This window comes from Lates calcarifer, linkage group LG21, assembly GCF_001640805.2.
Source record: "Lates calcarifer isolate ASB-BC8 linkage group LG21, TLL_Latcal_v3, whole genome shotgun sequence".
NCBI lineage: Eukaryota > Metazoa > Chordata > Actinopteri > Centropomidae > Lates > Lates calcarifer.
The window spans coordinates 6,881,198-6,905,531 of record NC_066853.1 but is presented as its reverse complement, the minus strand read 5'-3'; the positions used below and the strand labels follow the sequence as shown (position 1 = coordinate 6,905,531).

Here is a 24,334-nt window from a genome sequence, read left to right as displayed (position 1 = left end):
ACATAAGTCCAGAGCTCATATTCAATCTCTGCACATTTTGAAATGAATACGTTTCATAAATTTATGATTACACCTTCTGAAGTTGCTTATACCAGTAAACAGTAAAGGTTTATGTGTATGACTGTGTGCACTAGGTGTGATACCAGTGGGTATATTTATGAATATATAGCTATGTAATTAATTCTACTGAATCTAAGTGACATATACAAGTTTACCTTTGTGCTTTACAATGCCATAAAGACTGCCTGACTCAGTAATTAGCAGCAATAACTAGGGAGCTCAAGTACATTTTTTAAAGCAACACACACTGTCCACTCACAGTTTGCAAGTGTTCATGACATTAAATTATCTTCACTCCTTGGATAGTCAGTTACCTTGAAACTGTGTCAATATGCAGTAGATTGTTCAGAACTGTAATGTCCCATTGTTTTGTTGTTAGATGTGTCTTTCTCTCCCTCATCTCCTTGCTTTGTTTTTTTCTTTCAGGAATCTGCAGTCAGGTGTTGTGCTCTAGTTCAGTGGCTGGGTGTTTTGAAACATCCTCCCCCTAAGATGTTGCCTCAAAGAGACCAAAACTATTCATGCATTCACCTTGTCATCAACATATAAAGATTTTGAAGTTTATCACTATGAAGTATCACTCAAACAACCAACAAAATGTAAACTGGGATGAGTTTCACGATACGATATGTGACATTTCACTTTAATATATTCTGAACAATTGCCAAATGAGTTCTAGAAAGTAGAAAAGATGATTTCTGTAAATACACTTATCAGTGATGACTGAGACCCCCCCAACCCCCACCACTCACACCCCACCCTCATTCCACCCACCCATAAGGTTTCACATGTGCTGTGTATTAGAGCATATTTTTTAATGATCTAGAATGCAAATCTTGATGTGTCTCCCACTGCTTTGCTCAGTTAGCATCAGTAGCTAATCATGGCTAATGAGAGCTAGCAGGGAGGCTAGATTGGCACAAGTTGGCATTAACTGGTACATTAGCAAGTGTTGGGCAATTACTTTAATGATGTAAATTGGACTGAGATTTCCCCCTGCACAGGAAGTGAACGAGAGAAATGTAACAATGATTATGATTAGGTAGCTAATTATAGTATCAGCTCAATGTGGCACATATGCCTAGACAGACTCTGTTTGTGTAGACGACAGGGCAGAGATGCTTGGTGTGTTTGCTGATTGCAATGTTTTGGTGCGTGTGTACACATGTGCACATTGCCACAATTTTGACAGCTCTTTGATTGAATGTTCTAATCTAGAGATGGTGGGACTTCTATTTGACATTTCCTGATCTAACATATCATGCCTGATATCTGAAGTGGTAATATGTACAGTATGAACCATATGCATATGAGTAATACGTACAGTATGTCCTCCACTCCTAAATCTGAGTAAGAGGGCATATTTTGCTCCAGGTTTTATAAAGATGGATAATATGAATAATAATGTGGCAGCATGGTGGTTCACTGATTAACACTGTCACACCACAGCAGATCTTTTGAATCCGAATGGGGCTTTTCTGTGTAAACTTTGCGTTTAGTCCCTGTGTCACTCTGGGTGCTCTAGTTGTCCTCTAACTTGTCCAAAATGTGAATACCAGGTGACTGGGAGTCTCTAAATTGACCTGCAAGAGTGAAGGGTTGACTGAATATGTGTTATTCATGTGATAGAATAGCGACCTGTCCATCTTCTAACCTGCCTCTGGCCTAGTGTGTGCTCTGCATAGGATAAATACGTATGGAAAATGGATGTGGATGAATACTGATGTTAACCAGTGATTAGTGCAGAATGAATAATCATGATCCACTGCAAAATATGGAGCAAAAATTACAGGTGAGAAAGAATGTAGCTATAAATGCACATGCATTACTGTGCTTGTAATTATTTTTCAATCCATTTCCATGGATTGTCTGCAAATATGCAATCACATGTTTCAGTTGTTTTGTTGTGATGTAGATTAAGGATTAAATGAAGGGTGAAGCGGCTGTTGAGGTGGCAGACACAGGTGTGTACAGGCAAACCTAGCAGGAAGTCTACTGTAACTGCCAAGGGGAAAGACACATGGTATCCATAGTATGTCACAGTCATAGACTCTATTACTGACTCCTGAGGTAGTTACTGCCCCTGTAAGTCAGGGATAGTGGAGGGCAACATAGTCAATTACAATCTGGTACACTGGGTTTGCCCAGAAGAAAATGCTTGGCAAGGAAACACACTTGTTTTCAATCAAAAAAAGGACAAAATATAAAACCATTCCCTTTTGTGTGGGCACAGGGCCGCAAGCGATCTTTGTCTTTATTTATTTAATTTTTTTATAATAGCTCTAACCTTGTTGGGAAGTAAGGGACAAATGGTGTGTGATTGCCTTGTTGCTCTGCATGTTTCTATGTTTGGCTCAAAGTGCCTCTGGGCCTCAGCAGGCAGCTGCTTTAGGCCTGCTGGTCTCCCAAAAGTGACGTAGAACAGTAAAGGCAGGCAGTAACAAACAAAAGCAAACACACCCACGGATAGATTGAGAACTAGGAACACTCACACAGCACATCACAAACCAAAGGATAAGTAGACTGGCATACATTCAAATCCCAAAGACTGTATCCCTCTCCTCTCCCATTTGTTCCTCTTACTCATGCTTCCAGAGAAAAGAGAGATGGAAGAACCAGAAAGAGGAAGAGAAAATGCACATAAGAATGAGGGGGGAAGGAGTGACAAAGGGAAGGAGTGGGAGCAAGGAGAGAGGTGAATGAGGGAAAGTGTGGAGGAGAGTGGACTGGTGAGAACATGGCTGAAGGATATAAGGCAATGGTAAAGTTAAAAGACAAATTTAGCATGCTGCTCACAAAGGGCTGTGTATGTGTGTGTGTGTGTGTGTGTGTGTGTGTGTGTGTGTGTGTGTGTGTGAGTGTCTGTGTGTGAGAAATAGAGAGAGAGAGAGAGAGAGAGGAAGAGATTAAGAAATGAACAGACAGACAAACAGGGCATTTACTACAGACGTGCTACCATGAGATGGATTTGTTTCTGTTTGTGTGTGCTGGTAGGTAAATTATTTTTCCCAGGTTGTGTGTGAATGTGTGTGTGTCCCTGTATCTTTGTGTGTACATGTGCATGTACATACATCAGTCCATAGATGATGTATATGTGTGGGATGTGTTAAGGTGTTTTGACACGCCCTTGGTTACCTCTACAGCAGATTAAGAGGACAGGGTGTCTGACCTTGTTGTTCCAGAGTGGGCTTCAGTGACAGAACAAGAGTGCAAAGAGCACTTCTACGTCCTGCTTGGTGTGCGCCAAGCCTGGGTTAGCCCACCACCCTGTGACCCATCTGCTAGGGGATCAGGCTTAGAGTGCCACTGCAGGGTAATTGGCCTGTCTGTCTCCTACTTGCCACACGCACACACAAAGCCAGACACAACACACACAGTTCTCTCCTTCACTGGGCTATGGAAGTATGTGTGAGGAAGGAAACATTTACTGTATATATATATATGTATCTTGCATCTCATAAAAACTGTAATCCGAACACTGACAGAAAGAGACAAATCAGACAGATCTGAACTGAAACAATATTTTCACAAGTGGTCTGGTGCATTTGTCATAAGCTGAGTGCACCTCACACATTAGATATTCTCTGATCCACATTTAATGTCAACAAGTGACCCAATGACCTCACGAGAAATAACTTGGCCTATTGTGACCCTCTCTTTATTCTCTTTCTCCTCCAAGTTCGACACAGGCTGAGCATGGGATAATTGCTCATCTCTAAATGTGCCAGATTAGCTGACCCCATAAAACAATAGTGCCACAGAGCATGAAAAGAACTAGACTCTCCAAATGAGTTTTTATTTTGGGTTACATCCATTTATAATGAAGTGAGCTGCATGCTGTTGGTGACTGTGCCTGGGTCATGTCACGGAGGTCATAATGAGGTGAGGCCTAACTGGATGCCAAAAGGCAGATAAAGGTGAAGACACGGCAGGGATATTGACATCACGGGTCATTCTGAGGACAAGTCAGTTAACACTGCAGCATATATAGAGAAGGAGTCATGAAAATAGGTAGAGGGATGCTGACTAATTTTGAGTGCATAAAGTTTACAGCTCAGGGAGTACAACTTGATGAAAATTCAAGTTAAATTAAGTCATAGTTACACATAGTAACTCTTCATCTATAATGACAGGGTGACTGCTCTAATCTATAGGCTGTACTCATCCATCACTCAATTATGTATTTAAGTACTCAGCCAATGAGCATACTGAACCCCATGTGGGCTGCACTTTCGTGTAGTAGAGGCCTCATCTTATAGAAGTAGGAATGAGCCCCTTTCATACAAGAATGTTGAATATTTAAATATTTAATCATCATTAAATCAATGTTGTATCCTTATTATAAATGCCTGTTGACCAAACATCCACCATGTTTTCCACCCAGGCTAGGAGGAGGGCTGAGAAGCCAGACCAGGTTGGTTTTAAACAGAAATTACCCTCTAAAATGGGGATAACTGTATAAGATTAGGAGACAAATCTTGGGACTACAAACCACAAATGTAAGACTGGCACAGTGAGATTCATGCAATGTCAATCATCACACGACAAACCAAGAAGGTATTTGTTCTGTCAATCTGACAGCTGATGGTAGAAATATCTAGACACCACACTTCATCACTACTGTTTTTGACTGTTGGCACTATGCAATCAGTATCAGAGCTGATTTTGAATATAATGTTTAAGGTCTAAAGGTTTGAAACCTATTGCAGTAGGAGTCATTAAATGAACGTGTCTTATCATCAGTGGCAAAACAATGGATGGTTGGTCCTTGGACTTCCTCTAGAAGGTTAAGATGAATAGTCAGACATGTTGGGAGCCTTTTTTAAGATTGTTAAGTGGGACACTCAAAAAAACTGGCTGACAAGGGGGGCTCATATATCATTGCTGTTGATGGAAAACACCTAGCAGCACTGGACTGCCAGAATGTATGGTATAGTTTAGTATCTAACATTATACCAACTCCTTGTCCTTCACAGGGAGTAGATCCCTTATTCCTCAACCATTTAACAGAACCAGGTACCAAGCAGTCAGAGTCAAGCAGTGCCCTGGAATTGGACAACACTGTTCCCCTTCACTCTAGTGAAGTTTGCAAACCCTAGATATGGGCTCTGACACAGAGAGGCTCTTGCCACTCTGCCTCCGCACATTCCCAGAGCTTGTTAAGTTTCAGACAGTGAAACTTAACAAGCTGGTTTGAAGCCTGTAGGCACCCTCTTACAGACAGTTCTGGTGGTGAGGGCCAGGAGGTGTAAGCTCAACACCAATGGTCTCAGCAGTGGACTTCATCACTCAGGGGGAGTTCAGCTTCACCAAAAAAAAGAGAGGGCGAGATGTTCTTTGCAGACGAACACAGTGGATTTGTAGATGCCAAAGCAGCATGGATCCATATCCCATGTGGAACCAAATGCATTCTAACCCTACTCCTACAAGCAAAGGCTCAAACAAAAAAAAATAATAACTTGTTCAAATATCTTGGCTTCAAAGAACATTTGAGACACTCAATAGGCCAAAGTGTACACACAATTCACCATACTGGCGTGTAAAAATTATATTTCGCTCAGTGTTTGGTGTGTAGAAATTTGTAATGTCTCATGTTAAGAAACCCCTGTGGAGTCAGTGTTGATAAAATTAAGAGGTACTGTTTTATTTCCCAAATCACTGCACTCCTATTATACAACTGCAACTTTAAGTCCAGGGGGATCATATCCTGCTCACTGGAAATATTTCAGAAGTTATTGTTATCTACTAATTGCTTTGTTGGGTATTTACTACAGTGGGCAATGGATGCTGCTGTCTCTGCAGCTAAGTGGAATATCAATGATATGCAAAATACTCCTGTGGCCATGTCCCTGTGTCTGTAAGTATGTGTATGTGTGTGTGCTGTCTGGCCACAAAGTGTGCCTTCTTCATGCACATTCACTCACATACACAAACAGACAATATACAGCAGGGGTCGTATGCCTGATGCTGATAACTGGCTATGAGCTAATTTTAAGTGGTCAGTGATTAGCAGATTATGACATTTTAAATCATGGTTTTAAATATGATAATATTGGGATGTAGGGTAATTACACTCAGTACAAAACACTTAAACATGTAGTGACCTGTCATCTTTAATCTTGCATCTGTTATTTTTAAATTACTTAAATAGAAAACTCAGTGTGTGTGTGCAAGTGAGGTTTGATTCCCTGCAGTGCTTGGTACTTGGTTGAGCATGGACAGTTTTATACTCTTTGCTGCAGTAGCAACTCTCACTGGTTGGACAGTGCAACTGCATGGTATGGTTGAAAAAGTTAGGATAGCATAAAACTCAACTAACAGCTTTGAGAGTAAAATTAACTGATACTCTAAACTGATTAGGAAAATGGGCAAAAAATAAATATAAAAAGTTAAACAATTTAGGAACTCTTATATTACTTTAAAATAACTTCACCAATCACCCAGGTATACGTGGTGAAATTAATGATAATAGCAATATAAATAGCCACAGTCATGTGTAAATATAACATGCACTGACAGGGTCTGATTTAAATAATATACCTGCCTCCCTCTTTTATTTAAAAATCCATTATAAAAACATAATATGTAGAAGAGCAAATACAAGATAACATATTATTTAAAAGTTGTCCTCATGGTACCTATTCACTGCAGTTATTCAGACATGACAACCTTTGCTACCCCAGAGGTTCCTTCACAAATAGTGACAATGTTGTGGTTTAAAAGCATGTAAGCCTAACTGCAGCTAGATACCAGAGGAGTTTCACTGTTTCACTATTTTAAGTTTGCTGGAAAAAACCCTATAGTCTATTATGGTATACTTTGATGGTGATTTAGCCACCAGTTTTATATAAAAATACATAAAAGAAAAAAAAGCATTAAGGGAGTGTTTAACAGTGAGGATAATACAGTATGGTACAAGAGATGGCTATGAAACAATGAGAGAAGTATGTGTCTATTAGGACAATGTGCTCAAAATGATGTTGGCAAAATTTGAGGTCAGGAGAAAGGAGGAGCAAAGTTAAGGGATTTAAAGGAATATTGTACATGGGGTTGTGGGTAGATAGAGAATTGGCAAATGGAATGATGGGATGTGTGAAGAAAAGCCCTTACCCACAAAGCAGCTGGAGTGGCTGTGTGTTTGGGGCCACAGGGCTGAAAGTGCTGTATGTATGTGTGTGTATGTATGTGCGAGAGCAAGAGAGAGAGAGAGAAATAGTAGTTACAGGTTAGTGGAAAATCCTCAATGGTTCAATTACACAGCCTTGTATGACCTGGGGGGGCTGCTTGATAGGTCTATTAGCTCATAGTCAGGGTACCAATGCTGCCAATGGGATCTATATACACACGCCTTAACACACATACACTCGTACATGAGCCCTTACACACATCTTCAAGCAGAATTACACACAGCAGCACACACATAAGAAAACTCCTGAGTTTAATATGTATTATTTGATACTGCTGATGTGTAGAGTATCTGTGGTGAATTGGATGAGTTCCTTTTGAATAGTAACTTATCTTGTGTAACATGTAAGTAACTGTTCTATCTGTCACGTAATTTCTCAGTCTGGAGCCAGACTTACTGGCTGTAGATGTAGCCAATAGAGTATATAGTAAACATGGGAGAGTTCCATCCTCCCAGTTTAGTGTGACTGGGACACCTCCACAGGGATGCATCCTGAGAGGCCTCCTTTAAACACAAATAAGCAGCTGTTCTCTGATTTTTTCTGGATATGTGAGCTCTTCACTGTGTTCCTAATGATAAACTCAGGCAATCTCCTATGGAAGATTATTTTGGCTACTAGTCCTCACTGCTTCAGTCTTCTTCCCACAGCTAATAACCACAGGAAATGTTGGAACATACAGTATTGAGAGGTAACTCGACATGATAACTTTTAGGCTATGCCTTCTTTACAAAGCCTGCATCAAGTGCAAACACTGCATCGGCTACCAAGCAACGGTCACCTCTCATTCCCTCATCCATCTTGGACAGTGGCACTTACCCAGTAGATTGTGAATATCCCTACATACCTCAACTCCCAACTCTAACTTCAATTCTTTCTCCACCAATAATGTGACATTCCACTGCCCAATAGCCAGCATACAAATCCAGGAGTCATTCTGCCAAGGCCACTGTCTTCACCTGGGCCCCTACACCTTTCATTTCAAGTGGTAAGCCCACATGGCAATGGCCTCATTTTGTTTCTTTTAGTTGAGCATGACTAGGCCCCATGAACACAAGCACAAACAACAACATCAACCAAAAGCTCTCCTCCAAGGCCAGAGTCAGAATAGCTTTTAGTTTTCCTGATTCAGGTGATGTCATTCTTTCCCAGTAAAACCTAAGAATAAGGGTCTCTGAATTCCTCTCAGTCTGGCCTCTCACTTGCCAGTTTCCCTGAAAACAACCCCCTAGTGTCACAAGGACATACAAACTCTGCCATCACAATTGACTTATAAGGAGAATGTAAATTAATTTGAATGCAAATGATCAGCTCATTGTCCGTGTCTGAGACAGACTTTTTATCCTTCATTGCCACTCAGGAACACTTTTTTCAAAGATTCCCATTGATTTAAGCAGAGTTCATATTTTGAGCGAGTGAGCACAGCAAGGTTACCATATTGATAATTTTATTTGCAACAAGGCAAGCCTCAATAAAAAAAATGAATAAAAAATTATAACAATAGAGTTGATTCAATATTTGCCTGAAATATGAAATGACTTTTAGAGTTTGCTGAAGCAATTAGAGAATGAAGTTTCAGTCTAAACAAAATCAATCATGAATTCAAAATTAATTAATCAAGAGTGTACTTAATACGTATGTGTGCATGTTATTGGTTTTACACTTGTAATGTACATATTACAAGGAAACACACACATTCAGCTGCAGAATAGAAATCAGTTCTTGGGTCATCTTATACAACCTTTGTAATTGTTTGTTTGTGTGTGTGTGTGTGTGTGTGTGTGTGTGTGTCTGTGCAGTATATTTGTGGGGAGCCTTAACTATACTTATGGAGTCTGACAATGTCATAGACCAAAATGCTGGATCCCACAAGTTCAAATGGTTGTGTTCAGGGTTAAGGTTAGGACATGGTTTAGGAGTTGGCCTAAACACATAGCTCAACACAGGAGGGCCAACTCCTTTACTGTAAACAACAATAAACATATGTATAGCTCAACACAGGAAAGCCAACTCCTTAAGTCAAGACTGAGCAGTTTACCCACAGCTGAAGGATAAGAGTCACACCTTTGATGACAATATACATATTTTACATAGGGAGGACAGGTAGTTTGAAAGAAGAGTAAAGGAGGCCATGATGTCTTCAAGTATCTTTTGTAGTACAGTTGGACTTGGTTGTAGATCAGTTGGATGACTGAGAATTTTCACAGCCATTTAAGGCTTATGGTTAGAATTAGTTTTAAGTTTTTTCTTTCTGTTCCTTCTAACAGTTTCATAGGGACCAACACGCTAGACACCACATATTTATATGGGTGTTTGAGGGTTAAGATTTGGTTAAGGAGTTATCCCAAACACATCGCTCAGCACAGAAGTGTTCACTCCTCTAACGTCAACAACCATTGAACAAACACCTGGCTCAGGGAAACTCCTATAGACTCAGCAGTTTAGCTGAGAGATAAGGAACACTCTTCGATGACAACAATGTACATATTTTTGACAGGGAGAACAGGTAGTTTGAACAAGGGGTGAAAGAGGCCATCAACATCAAAGTAGTGAAATGATCCCTCAGCAGAGGAGGTCTATGACATCCACCTATCCCCCACCCACAATGCTGTCCTTCCATCCTTTCCCAGGAAACGTAAGACACTTAGCTTCATTTGAATGTAAAAAGCTGAACACAACAATATAAATGGTCGTGATCCCCACAGAGTTCAAACACATGGGTCTCCCCACGAATCAGTCAGAACTCAGGAAGTGAATTGAAGTGAAGGGGAGATTGGACAATTTAATTGGAGTTAAAGAAACTGCACTACACTGGTTTAAGTCCTGTTTATCAGAATTAGCAGTTAGGATAAGGGTTAGGGTTAGGCATTCAGTTGTTATGTTTAAGGCAAGGGGCTAGGGAATGCATCATATCAGTGACGTGCACAAGGATGTGTGTGTGTGTGTGTGTGTGTGTGCGTGTGTGCGTGTGTGTGTGTGCGTGTGTGTGTATGTGTGTCTGTTCAAAATCCAAAAATCAGAAGCCCACTGTCAGACCATGAGGTCTTCAAGTATCTACTGTAGTCCAGTTGGACTTGGTTGTAGATCAGTTGGACGACTGAGAATTTTCACAGACGTTTAAGGCTTACGGTTAGAATTAGTTTTAGTTTTTTTCTTTATGTTCCTTCTAACAGTTTCATAGGGACCAAAATGCTAGACACCACATGTTTAAATGGGTGTTTGAGGGTTAAGATTTGGTTAAGGAGTTATCTCTAGCACATTGCACAACACAGAAGCGTTCACTCCTCTAACGTCAACAACCATTAAACAAACACCTGGCTCAGGGAAAGTCCTATAGTCAAGACTCAGCAGTTTACAGCTGAAGGATAAGGGATGACAACAATGTACATATTTTTGACAGGGAGGACAGGTAGTTTGAACAAGGGGTGAAAGAGGCCATCACCACGAAATGTGAAGTGAAATGTCTTCAAGTATCTACAACCAAGTTCAATTGCTCACAATTCAACTTTTCTTGGATAACCATGTGTTACTGGTGGCTCAAACACCAAACATAATAATGCACACAACCAGGAGAAAATGACAAGCCAAATACAGAGCACCACCAAAGGTGCTGCTGCAGCAGGATGGAGAGAGAGAATGAACAAACAGGGCTGGCCTATATAGACTCAGCCCACTGGCACAAGTGCCACACTGTGTCTAACACATGACTGACAATCTTCACAGACATTTCGGGGTTAGGGTCAGAATCAGTTTTAGGTTTAGGTTTAGGTTAGGGTAAGGGTTAGGGTTAGGTATGTAGTTGTGATGGCTAAGGGTAGGGATTAGGGAATGCATTATGTAAATGGTGTTTCCCCACAGAGATAGGTGCGCAAGGATGTGTGTGTATGACTGTTGGATGGTTAATTTTATTCCTATTTGTGTCACAGGAAGGTGACGAAGAGCAATGATTTCAAGGTCAGAAAATTGGAGATGTAATAGGAGGAATGAGCCAGCCAGTGAATTTAATTAGCAGCAAGTTTGCAGAATTGCACAGAGCAGTCCTTCTTCCAAAATAAGAAAAAATAAAATCCTCATTTGCACCAGAAAGACATTCTCCTTCCATATTGCCATTCTTCATATACATTTCTATGGACTTTAAAATGAAGACACATTATATAGCCATGCATTTTGGCATCTTGCACAGAGCTGTTATTGTGCTGAAAAGTGCTGTCACTGCAAGACAGGCTTTCCCCCTATGATTCTCACTCCACATGTCCTCACTAATACTGGGGGAGTTACAAATGACTTTACAAATACTCAAAGAAAATGTTCGGAAACGGCAGTGAGTGTGTGCACTTATGTGTATGTGCATAGCTGCACATTCAACCTGGGCCAATGTGAAGGCACAAAAAATAATATTGGTAATAATCTTTTTTTAAATATCTTATCTTGTGTGTAAAATGCATTTCCTCTGTCTGTGGCACAACATGTCCCTCGATTCTACCTTCCTGCTCTAGCACTTCTTTTTACAAACTGTCTTCACCAGGAAAATGACAACATTGGTTGTTTTTTCAAACAACCTATGTTCATATTCTCCTGACAAGTAACATTTTTTGGTAATGGAAATAATGACTGTACTTACTAAGTAGGAAAATAATATGTAGTGTGATAATATACTACTGCACATCCTGGTGTAGTATCTAAAGGAATTACAGTCATATTGGATGATTTTTCTAACCCACTGTGGTTGTCCTATTTAGGGAAGACACTGAATCCCAAGTTTTTCTAAATGGTCAGGCCAATGCCTTGTATTTATCAGTGTTGTTCTCTGGAGGTAGGGTTGGCAGAGCCTTTTAGGGAGGAGATAGGGGTGGACCACCATCACATTCTGTCTCGTAACAATGGCCATCATGTCCATAACCCCAGAGGGTGATCTTGCCGTTAATTCATCCATCACTACAATTATTCTTATTCTAACCATAACTGAGAAGTTTTAAATGCCAGAACTCACAAAATGCTCACTGTTGTTTTTATACTCTGATAAGTTGTTTAATTCCACTAAAATTGATTTCAAACCAACAGACCAGAACACATCATGTTGTCTGATACTAATGCCAGTTTTCTTTGCACCAGTGGTCAAATGCCTGAAATGTACTTTTCCATAATTCTTCCCTGTGATGAATTATATTATCAAATCCACCAGAAAAGACATATCACTCTGCTACTGAGAGGCTATTTAAGGAGAAAGCTGTATTTCTACTGGTGGACTTTTTAAGATTGGCTCTACTTCATAATGAATGTCTACTCTGTTTAATACTGTTATATTTTAATGTATGATTCAGAGGGCTATTTGATATTTTACAAGACTTTCATTAGCCAGCATTATATTTCTCAGCTCCACGGTATGTTGTTTTACAAACTAAGGCTGATATGTATAATAAATCTCTGTTTTATAAATCCATCTGAGTCTGCATCTGTCTCATCATTAATGCACATTTTTGCCAAGTCCTGAAGTGATCCTACTAGCTATATATTTCTGAATCATTTTACCTTAGGCAACATCACTTTAATCAATCCTTAATGGACTTAGGTATTCAGGTTTCAGTACATTACTTTGCTGTTGCCTTATTTTCATGTATTTTTTTGAGATGTAGTAAGTAGCTTTTCATTTTATACTTTTACTTTCTGACAAACTGTGTAAACTTTCTCAGACCAAATCCACACTGAACGCTCCCTCTTCTCTTCTCCATCCTCTCTTGTTGTTTTTTGTCTTTCCACTGGTTACACCCTTTCTTAGCTTTGCTCTCCCTGTCACATTTGACTGTACTGTATGTCCCACACAGCTTGATCTCAACCCCTCATACACTCCTTGCCTCTCTTAACTTCATCTCTTTCTCCCTTTTATTTTTTTTTCTTATTCCTTCTCTCCCTGTCTTTCTGCCTTTTTCTTACTTATTTACCTCCAGACAGCTGAAGCTTTAGCAGCTACTGGTGAGCCCTGATCCCTCTCTGGTGTCTAATTAATAGAGTCCTGCTGAGTGACCAGATTTAACCAGCCCTACTACTGTGCTGTTGGGCCAGTGCTGTTAAAGGGAAAAGAAACACAAACACAATTCATTTCCACACACATACACACATAAACATAGGCTGAATTACACAAATTTTGTATTTCTCTGCTACATCTACACACACATAACACATTCACATACATTAGACACTATTAAATACTGTCTCCACTACAAAGCTGTTATCTCATTAGCATAGCAAGAGGACACTGGAAAAATAAAGAAAGATATGAAAACATTCTTCAGATTCTTCAAAAAGAATTAATTCTTCTGAAAGAGGAATGTCTTTGTTTTTGGAAATGAGTTGGATATTTCCTTTAATGGTTTAAACTTCTCAAACCTTTGCCTGTCTGTGCACCCTCCTTGAGTAAAATGCCCCTTGATTGTGTTTGGTGACACACGCTGTCAGCATTTAATGCAATGCTGTCCATTTAGTGGTATCAGAGTGTAATGTGTTCCTACAACTTTATGAAGGCAACAATCACAATCACTTCACACAGCAACACAGCAGGTGTGTGGAGGTGAGACAAAACAGTGTTTTAACATCTCTCACAAGAGTCTTCTTAGTCTTTAAACAACTTAGTTTGTCAATTTTGTGTACACAAAGTGTTTCTACAACTGTACACTATGAATGCCCTCCAGGAGAGAGTGTCTGATTGGGTGTGCCAGTGTCATCATATTCAAATTATAATTGTGTCTTGTTAATCTCTATGACAGCTGGCTTTTCACATGCCCTAAAATGACATGTTCACATTCAAAGCCCTCTAGTAGTTGTAGAAATTGTGACAATAGGAAGTCCAAAGTAGGAAGAGGTTGGGGTGGACAGATGGGTCATCAACATTGGACTTTAACACAGGAGACAACTTCTCGTTTTATGTTTCAAACCAGTAGTCAGCATTGTCTCTTTTAATTATGACCATGAAAAAACAGTGACTTTCCAAACAAACAAAGTGGGGGATCTCACCACACTGCCGTTCAACATTTTAGAATGCCATGCCCAGGAATATGTACAGTGTCAGGCAGTACTGATAAAATGATTGCCTGTTAGGTCCGTGGGAACTAACTTCCACAAAGCTTTAGTGCATGTTCAAACAAACAAGTTGATTGGGCTTGAATTCACCTGGGGCAGCACAACCTGATGTGAGGATGTGTCTGTACAAGTTAAAAATGTTTCAACTTGAGCAAAAAAAAATGTGCATATCCAGGAGCTTTATGATCTGCTTCATAAATGTACAGAGACGAGAGATAAAAGGGGAGAGGCGAAATAACAGGAATAACTGGAGTTCATAATGAGTACACTGGATCTTTTAGCTAACTGGGATGAATAAACATCCTGACAAATGGTCCATTAGGCAAAATTGTGGAAATGACACAAGGCAAGAATCTGCCTCACTTTCAGTCTGACTTTCAAATCTTTATGGCTACACCAGCTACCAAAAGGCCACAGCCTATCCTGCCTTGGTTGCCACGAACAAGAAAAGATGCGTGTCTGCCTGAACCCCAGAGAGTCTGACTCTCAACAGTTGCGACTTGGTCCTTCTCTTATGTTGCCAACCGTGCACTAAGCTTGTCATTGGCTTCAGTTCATCCAGGTCAACAAACAGACAGAAAAAACCAAATACCTCCAGGATAAGGGTCATCACTCATCATTCACCATGGTCCCCACAAAAATTACCTGCTATCAGCAGCAAGCTGTTCTCCTGTCTTCTTTTTTCTCCCTTGGTGCCCCCCCTCTGACAGGCTCATGCCACACAAGACCTGCCTTCTTGACATCTGTCAACTGATCACTGTGATGGCAAGATGATGGTTTGAACAGTTAACCACAGGCAGGACAAACACATTTTCCAAGCCAATATGGAGTGTATTTAGCCAGGTTTTATGCAGAGTTCTCCGAGACCTTGTTATAACAGACTTCTGAAAGTTATTAATTAAACATTGTCAGTTGTTATATCTTAATTCATTCTTTATGTTTAAGCTATAACATAAAGGAGAGAGTTCAAGATTGTCAAAACATCAGCACTGATGATAATGCAATATCTATGTAATCATAGTCACTCAGGACACTTTTTTGCTCTATAACCACTGTATATACTACCTCATTGTGTAGTGTTAATGTCTATTGTATTTTATTTTAATCTAATTTCTATTTTTATATACATTATTTGTATTTAATTTTGTCTTATTTTATTTTATATCATTATTATATCATTTTATATTTTATCTGTGCTGTCATTCCAGGAGCTGCCAAATGGTGTTTCATTGTTTTGAAACAGTGATAATAAAGATCTATTCTATTCTTAGTTGGACTGGATCACTGGTGAGTTGCTGAGTAGCTAAGCACAAATCTTATTAAAACATGGAACAGCTAATAGTGACAAAAGTTGCATGGCTTGCATAACCACACTTGCATATGCACACACACACTTATGCACACAAACACAGACACAGACACAACACACACACACACACACACGCACACACACACACTATACAAAACTAACTATGCTTGGCATGTCAGGAGCATGTGACAATTTGTGGCTTCAGTGGTTTTCATTAGGAGTTGATAAGATTGGAAATGAATACAGCTTCATTTTAATTTCACAACCAAACAACTGTACTTTGATTTGCATTAACCTGCAGCCTGTTCTCACTGATGTCTAGCTTGGACTAGAGATGTATGTTGTTTTAATTTGGTTTCATCATTTGAATAAACATGCATGGAAAAGACTATATTTTACACACACACACACACACACCATGCAGAGACATACAGTCTGTATGCAATCTACTGTGTCAAAGGCCAGAGTGATTTTAAAATGACTCTTTTTTACTGCAACAAATTGAAAGTCACCAGCAAGAGACATTATGTTCATGAATGTTTGAGCGTTTGTGTGTTTTAGGAACAGACTGTGTCTGTGTATATGTGTACTCCTTTGTGTTTGTGCGAATGTCTTTTTTTCTCTCAGTAAAATCAATCAAAAGTCAAAGTGTCAACCTCAAAATGAATCAAAATGATTAGAATCTGTCTTTCTGTCTCTCTCTTTCACATACGCTCTGTGGTGGACATGATCTATGTTTCCAGTAAGTTGCCATTTGTTACAGCACAAAAGTCACATTAAACATTTTCAAATTTGTGATGCAAGAGCAGGAAAGCAAATAGACTGTTGAGGAGGGAGCAATTTCATACTTTCTGCACAACTCAAGTAGTAATGTGATGAACAGCAGTGAAAGAAATGGCATTTTATGAAATATACATGTTGAAATAGACAGAGGGGGATACTAGCTACCAAGTCATTATTCATGTATCACATCCTGGTTTTTTTTTTCTTCAGATTTTCAATTTTAAGTCAAAGACTTTTTCTTTTAAATTTAACTTGGCCCTCCACTTTAAAGTATGTTCATACAATAGAAAACTTAACATCCAGGGAGTGTACCCCATCTTCCCTTTCCTCTCTCTTCCTCCCCTTTGCTTCTCTGTTCCCATGCATCATTCCCCATTTCACCTGTGAGTTCTAACTGTAATTAAAGCTACTTTGCATAACAGCACATGCTTGGGGAGAGACAGGCAAAGAGGGAGATGTGTTAAAGATAGAGAGAAATAGAGAGGGAGTAAAGGAAATGAAACACAATGGGAAAGAAGGACAGCACACAGAGAGTAAGAAGGAGGCAAAGAAAATGAATAAGAACATAAACAAGTCTCCCACCTCTCTTTCTTTTCCTTCAATCTCATATATAAATGTGATGGTTCCTCTCCCCATACAAAACCCCATAGGCAATTTAAAGAAAGTAGGCCAAAATGAAATATGGCTGCAATATAAAAACAGCACTACAGACACACAGCAGCTTGATAAGACCCTTCTGTGTGTGCATGCGTGCACATGAGTGAGAGAGTGTGTATATATTTGTGCAAGTAAGAAAGACAGAGTGAGTTTGGGGTAGGTATGGGAGCAATGGGACACTAAATGGGTCGCAAGACACTTGAGTGTTTTATCAAGATTGAATTGGAAGTAGGATTTCAAATGAAATTTTATACCATTGAAATGGTTGTATAATCTATCATCCTGTTTCTTCCTCTTTCTCTCCCTCTCACGCACATGCCCACACACATACAAACACACGTGCACGCACACGCACACACACACACACACACACACACACACAGAGTAAACTCTTGTCCACTTGCTACCCTGCAGTTATGTTACACTCAAACTTCTCTAACCTTTCAGCCACCAGCATACTGTCGCATAAACACGCTAAATCCCTGGTAATCTGTCTGTGACATGCATGAGGACCATGTTGACTCACTCTGAGGAGTCAAGTCTGACCCAAATATGGATGTGGCCATTAGCCAAGAATGTGACCTATTATTTTGTAACATGATGTCATGCATGATTGCATGGAGACAAAAAAAGAAGAGTCTTCTGGTTAGAAGAAAGGCCACGATAGCCTCAAGTAGCAGTGGGAGATGACTGTATATCATTTTTCGGGTATTAAAGACTTAATTACCCAGATATTACATACAGTAATACAGTTAAGTGGACACTCATTTGACCTAAATATCCTGTTCTAACTGGTTGGTAGGGATTTTTAAAAATGCAGAAGGTTCAACCATCATTCACAAATGCAGCTTTCTAAGACAGAGCACTCAGCAATCAGTTTCTCCTCTTAGGGGAAATAGTTGAGCAGTCCTATGCAACCAAGCCAACTTGACAAAGCATATAGGCGGTTAAAGCCTATTTGAGCCTGTTGGAATTCTTTTTCTAAAATAATGGGTTCACATTAGAGGGTTTCTCTGCTTTTCCTCAGTGATTTAAAACTACAGCCAGGAAAAAGTCAAGATAGAAGATTTCCACAGCTAGGAATGTGTTTAGGAGTCCAAACAGAGCTCATATTTAAGATTAGGAAACTGACATCACCAAGTATGCACCTTGCCTAATTGGACTTAGAAAGGATGATTTTGTGGAAATTGAATGTGATACTAATTGCTAAGAACCTTGCTGTTTGTAGCTTGCATTGCAGAGGTAAAACAAAATTCAGTTGCAAGTCAATGAGTCTTGATTGCTCTGAGTAACACTATGTTTATCCATGTTAGCTAGACCTGCACCATCATTTTAGGCTTCAAGTCTTAATGCCCACTCTGACAGCAGCTCTGTAGCTAAATGGATCCAGTTGATACAATGGCAAAGGCATGTGCATCCTTACGCCAGTAGCAGCATAATGTTTTGGCTGTCTGGCCAATGTAAAAAATGTATATTTTGCAGTGATTTTTGGCTGCAAATACCTGCTTGCATTGCACAGTTAAGTATCCTGAGCCCAGCCACTGCACTGTATCTGAATATCTAAAATATACTGGTAGGCCACCAAAAAGAAGATAGATAGAGTGACTGCCAACAGGGAGATGGTAATGTAGATTTACTGTTAGTCCCACTCTGTCCAATTCGACCTTGTCAGTCTTCATTCCAGACTCCATTTACTGACTTATCTAGTTAGAGTGGTGTGTTCTGCAAACTGTTAACCAACTGCCTCACATTCATTACCCCCCTCCCTCTGTTTCTCAGTTCACCAGCTTTTAAGTAACATTCCTCAACACACCTCCACCAGCTCTGTCTTTGTTCTCAGTCTATTTCTGTTCTACCAATTAGGGAAACTTATGTCAGTGAAGGACAAGTGCTCAATTACCTGTGAAGGTTAAAGGAAGCCAGGCCTTTGACTGGTCAATCTGGTCTAAGTGTGTGTATTCACATGTATCTGTACATGTCATGTCTGATATACACCACAGTGTAACTAACCATTTACTGTCAGAAATCAGAGAGAGGATGTGGTGGTGCTGATCAAGGAAGTCAAGGAATTCCAGTCCTATAATTTGAGATTTTTCGAGTAAACTTTCCTGTTTCCGACTATTGTTGTTATCATTGCTAATCAAGAACCCTGTCTTGATAAAAACAGTCTGAAATGTAATTGTCTGAGCTGGTTCTTTTTTTTATTTACATTTCATTGGTTTCTCAGCTTTTGAGGGTCTAGTGTGACCATTTTATTTGCTCATAAGGTGCAGAATTAAAAAAAAATAATAATACACAGCAATGAGTTTTTAAACTCTGCCTTGTTGTTCTTGCATAACTACCAAGCACTGTTTTTGACATTTATAGTGTATATATATATAATGTACATGAATATTGGTCCTAGTAGGGTAACAAAAACAAAGGAGATAGAACCCAAATGCAGAGGCCAGATGTGGGGTTGATGTAGTTCAGCAATTTAATTTTTTCAATGGGTTACAAAGACTTATGGGAAGGTAAGACAGTCAAAACGCAGGTAAAGTAGGCAGAGACAATGAAATGAGGCATCACAAGTTATTGTTCTGGAAAGGAACAAAGGAAGTAGGAATGAGATACAAATAGGGAGAACTCAGGGGCCGAGGGGAACTGAGGAGTCAGTTGTGACATATAAATATATCTTTGATGCTCGAGTAGAAGATTTAAGTACCTCTAAAAGCTCTAGCTTCAAGTAACTCCATACACAAATGTGTGGACGGGTGGATGGTTGGACAGAGAGACAGACAGACAGACAGACAGACAGACACACACACACACACACACAAACACACACACACACACATACACAAACTCTAATTCAAATAAAATAGAGACAGAAAAAGCATGACATAAACCAATATCCCTCTCTGTGACACCATGATTGGATATTTACTATCTCATTGCTTCAAGCTTATACACATGCTTTTTTCCCTTTCTTTTTTCTTTTTTTTAACTGCTTATCCCTGCCTTCATAACAGCAGATTGACATTAAAAGGGCATGGGTGAAATTAACTTGTCTGAGTGTCTGTGTTTACGTGTGTGGGTGTGTGGTTGTGGGCGTGTGTGTGCGTGTTTGGGAGGTTGCATTCCTTTCCCGAGCCTGTTTTGGAATAAGAGACAGAAGCACTCTTTCAAAGGTTCCCATCAAATCCCTATCATTTCTGCCTTTAACCGCCTAATCCCTGATGGTGTGCAGTTAGGACAAAGACTGTGCTGTCTCCCCACCTCTGTCTGTGCATCCGTCCTGCAAAGCTGTATGTGACTCTAAAGAGTCAGCCCTCCCATGGTCCCCTTTCTCTTGGGCTGATGTCCCCTGTCACAGCTGGCTGCTATGTCAAAAGATGGAGACACAGAGAAGAGAGAGAAAGAATGACAGAAAAAAGGAGACAGAAAAAGGAGAGCAGGTCCTTGCACAGGGAATGGGGTTAAATATTTTCCTGTGTTTTTGACATTACTTATTTATGGCAACATCTATTGCCTGGGAAAGGGGGTTTCTTTCACACACACACACACACACACCCACAAACACACACACACACACACACACACACACACACACACACACACACAAACACACGCATATATACATATATAGGTGATTTTAAAGTAAAGTGCAACTACAACTACATGTATTTATAAGGGAGAACTACTTGTGGAGGGAGAATCCATATCATATAAACATTTAGTAGCATAGTTTTCTTGTTGATTTTCTTGTGGTATAAGAGCATAGTAGATGTTTTGCTGTAATATAAATGTCATCTTCATTACATGATACTTTACGTGTTGAACGTCTGCATTCTAGATTTAGAGTGTGTGTTTTCAGTGCTATAGGCAGTCATTGATGGTCTGGGCTCAGCATGTACCACACAACAAAATATTAATCAGGTAGACTTCAGCCTGTGTGCCTCAGTCTGCATGTGTTGTTCCTAGGCACTGCATCAGAGTCCCAGTAAGGCTTTGTTTATTGCTAATCCAATTGCACATTATCATACTATAAATAACGTGAATACATGCACACAAACACACATACATGCACAAGCAATTCACTTCTCACACACTTCTCACACACATAAACAAACATACATAGGCTGCAGCATCTCACATACACACACACACACACACACACACACACACACATAGAGCCAGCACAGACAAACTCATACACATTTATTCACACAGCCCTAAAAATTCCACAGAAAAGTTTACTTTTCTCTCAAGCTTTGGCCTCCAGATAAGTGGAAAAGAAAAGCAAAGATGACAGAAAAGCCATAGATAGAATAAGCACACAGTAGTGTGAGAAAGAAACAAGGGACAGAAACAGGAAGTGGTATAATGAGGAGGAACAAGACTGTGTCTGTCAGCAGGCCAAATCAACTTCTTCAACTTCTATGGAGATCATGATAGAAAATGTATTGCTAAATTCGATTACTAAACCTGGATTTCCCTTCAAGTTAAATTTAAAAAATCATTTTGTTATTGTTATGTTGTAAACATGTGTATATATAAATTTCAGTTGTAACTCTCATGTAAATCATATATAACTGCAGAAACGTGAAATGGTGATGTAAAAGTGCTGCATACAGTCCTTATCAACCTGCCGAGGGGTGCTCTTTCCTCTGTAGGCAGTGTTTCCTTACCATTGTCTTGGCAGGGCGGCCCGCCCCGCCAACGGGACCTCTAACCCTCCCAAGAAAAGCAAAGAAAACAAATTCAAAACTCTTACGTATGTGTCTGCACACGGGAGCGGAAGAGCCACTCAGGTTGACAACTCTATGACTACTAAGTGTAAGAAAAGCCCCAACAAGCGTTGTAAGTCCCTGTAAATCATAAAAACATTTCTCTGAAACTATGTCTTTATGCACTTGCCATGCTGTCCTTTTAAAAATTAGCAAAAAAAAAGAATCTGGCTTAAAAAAAATCTAATTGTTGGATATTGATAATTTTAAGTGTTATAATTGTTTTGTACATAGTGTGCAATTATTTTATTGCTGAAGTTTACTATTCACTATTGAATATTATGTTGTATATGTATATGTTCAAGACTAAGCCTTTGTTGCTGTTGTTTCATCTGCCGTGAGACTGCACTGCAATTAACTTTATAGTTGCCATGATTTCTGCACTATGGAACCAGTTGTATGGGCCCTATTGGTGTAGATGCCAGATGATACATGGATGAAACAAGAAAACTTTATCTAACAATTCAACACAATAAGTGGTATAGATTTCATGTAGCCTATTCACTTTCTGGATTTCCCACAAATGCTGATAGTCTACAATCTAAACACACACTTCATTAACAAAATGTTATGCTGTACACATTAAAGCACCTGATCAGCCCTGTGCTCCATCAGAGCTCTCTGACCCAAAATAAATAAACAAATACAAATATATGAACACATAAATTGTCATTACTATTATTAGTGCTGCTTTCTTTATAGATAACTTCCTTGATAGATTCCTTATTAGATAAGCTTTACCCTCTGAAGGTGACGAAAACATATGCATATACATCGCTGGGGTATTGTGGTGATAATTGCTGTGTGAAAGCAGTTTTAAAATTGTCCACAAAAAAATACTTTATTAAACTTTTAGAAACCGCTAGCCATCAGCTGTTGGCTCTCTGATATATTCCATGTTACATGCTCACAGCCAAATTACACAAGTTACCTATTACTCTGTAGCTCCACCAAGTGGAAAGGTCACGCTGCACCACTGATTATAGATAAATATGCACAGTCATCAAAGTAACAAAAAAGTCATTCTAATTAATTGTTAATAATTTATGTTGGGCGACATTTGCAGGTCATTTGTCAGCCAGGAGCCCAGTGCCAAAACAACCTTTTAAGAAAAAGAAAGAGAGAAAGATTGATTACCAGGAAATGGAACTTGTTTTGAGGCAACATTTTTTTGAAAAATAAATGACATGGTATGTTTTCATAATGCACAAAGGTCATAGGGAGTAGGTCGGAGTAGGCACTGGCATACAACACGTGGGTTTTTGGGCTGTTCACACATACAGACTCCAAGTCATGTTCAGTGGCAGCTAATTTACATGCTACATATATGCAGCTATACAAGTGCAACACAAAGTATTTCAATTCCAGAGCAGTACATTTCCACACATTACCCTCAGGTTGCGGTGCGTTTTTAAAATGATGAATGTAGAAGGTGTGTGGTGGGCTTCAACAATTGGCTTTTGTTTTAAGTTAAACTGAATTTGGAAGGTGTGTGGAAGGTGTGTGAGGAGCAGCGACAATTGGCTTTTGTTTAAAGTAAAACTGATGTGGAAGGTGTGGTGGGCTTCCACAATTGGCTTTTGTTTTAAGTTAAACTGAACGCAACAATCAGCTGTGGCCTTACTTAGTCACATTATGTTTTTTACTAGCTACTTGATCCAAACACTGGAGGTCCTGGCTAAAAAATAACTGGAGAATGCATCTCTTGAAATTGATGTCAACTTACATGACATGGTGATGTGTTCATTAAAAATATTTTCTCATTATATTGTTAAGAAACCTAACTTAGGATGGCCATTTTTTTTTTCTGGCAAAAAATATTTTGTTATAGTATATGAGTAGACAGAAAGGTGGAAAGTACCTAAAGAACAGTTTAGATGACCCATATACTTGAGGGTTTCTGTTTTATGCAACTCTGTACTCTAATACATTTACATATCAACTGGTTGAATGAGTTTGAATTTGTTCCACCTTAACCCAGTACAGTACAATGCTGTAGTAAAATGCCTGTATACTTTGATGCATTAGTATTAACATCTAATGAAGTAATTTACAATAATAATAATTGCAGCTTTTATTCTTAGCTTTCAGTTGTATTTCTACTTAAGTAGGATTTTGAATGCCACAATGCAAATATACTCAATTCATTTGCAGTTGAGAACATATACTTAAGTCAAAGGTCTGTGTACATCTTTCATCACTGATTCCTGGACAAACATTGCAGATCATGTGACCTGTCTATCGTCTGTTCCAATAGGGTACGTCTTGAAGCCTATACAGTATATATATCACACTGATGTGGCAGCAGAAGTAGTTGTGGTGGGCTAGCCCAGCAGAAAGAGGGATTCTGAGTCCACTCCTTCACCTTCATCACTGCTGTGTCCTCATCTACTCCATACAGACACAAATTGCCAACTTGCAAGGTAAGACGCCAGTATTTTTTTTTCCTTTTCTTTTTAAAATACCATTATCCTGTTAGATTTGACATTAGAACATGT

The 24,334-nt window shown here is 39.3% G+C and overlaps 1 protein-coding gene across 1 annotated transcript in view; it reads left to right on the top strand.

Annotated features, from left to right (window-relative positions):
* Nucleotides 1-24,254: 24,254 nt before the first annotated feature.
* Nucleotides 24,255-24,334, top strand: part of LOC108886337 (acetylcholinesterase) — a 31,809-nt gene continuing 31,729 nt past the window's right edge. Inside the window, exon 1 of the mRNA XM_051065400.1 lies at nucleotides 24,255-24,259. The gene's annotated coding sequence lies outside the window, so the exon portion shown is untranslated. The remainder of the gene's footprint in view (nucleotides 24,260-24,334) is intronic.